A 940-nucleotide genomic window follows, 5' to 3' on the forward strand; every position below is an offset into this window, starting at 1 on the left:
CTCCAGTTGTGTCCACTGTCATTTAGCAATCGAAAAAAACTGTAATATTTCAGTAATAGTACAGACTGTATCTGGATTATTAGAGTTCATTGTGTGAGCGAGTCTTTGTCCAGAGTCTGTGTGATGAAGAGCTTCAGCTCAGTGCAGGATTTGTGTTGTATTGTGATGAGAATGAATCCTCACTGAAAGCCTTTCTGCTCGTGTCTTTGCTTCATTGTTCATCTTCAGCAGCTTTACAGCAATGAGGCACAAAGAGCCGCAATCTTCCTAACGAATTCTCTAGCGTCTGAGCTAATGTAGGATGTAATGAGCGACCCGACGGCCGTGTGGCTCTTCTGAGTGTCGTGGAGGTTTGAGCCGCTCTCTACTTACACAGGTTTTAATGCTCACCTCACCTCAGCCGATGAAGATGTGATGGTTTGGTGAGGTTCGTTCAGCGCAAACATGGACAAAGACACAAAGAAAGACATCAATATGGACACAAACACATTTTTGTGTTGTGTGTCTAGAAACATGAATCTGAATCGGTCATCAGATTCATTCGTGCTTTTGTTCTGATTTTTTTTATGAGGCATTTTTCATCGTTTCGTTCTGTGTTTCCAGATAACCTTGGTGTTTCAATGGACTATTAATAAACCTCATTAGAATATAAACTTGTCCTTCGGCATGAATTCATGATAACACAGAGTGACAGCCAATTACATTCAAAGAAAACATCTGAGATCTTTGCTGGACTTTCAGTCGTCAGAAGAAACTTCCCAGAACAGTGTGCATCTGAAAGACCTTCGTCCTCGTTTATTGTGTTTTATATTCACAGTCAGTGTTTTACTCATTTCACAGTAAATCAATGAACACAGACACATTCAGGAGACACAAACATGACGATGGATACGAGACTAAACAAGCACAATGATTCATAAACAGTCGTGATGTTGAACAG

The sequence above is a fragment of the Sinocyclocheilus grahami genome, unplaced genomic scaffold, assembly GCF_001515645.1.
Source record: "Sinocyclocheilus grahami isolate Dianchi unplaced genomic scaffold, SAMN03320097.WGS_v1.1 scaffold1782.1, whole genome shotgun sequence".
NCBI lineage: Eukaryota > Metazoa > Chordata > Actinopteri > Cypriniformes > Cyprinidae > Sinocyclocheilus > Sinocyclocheilus grahami.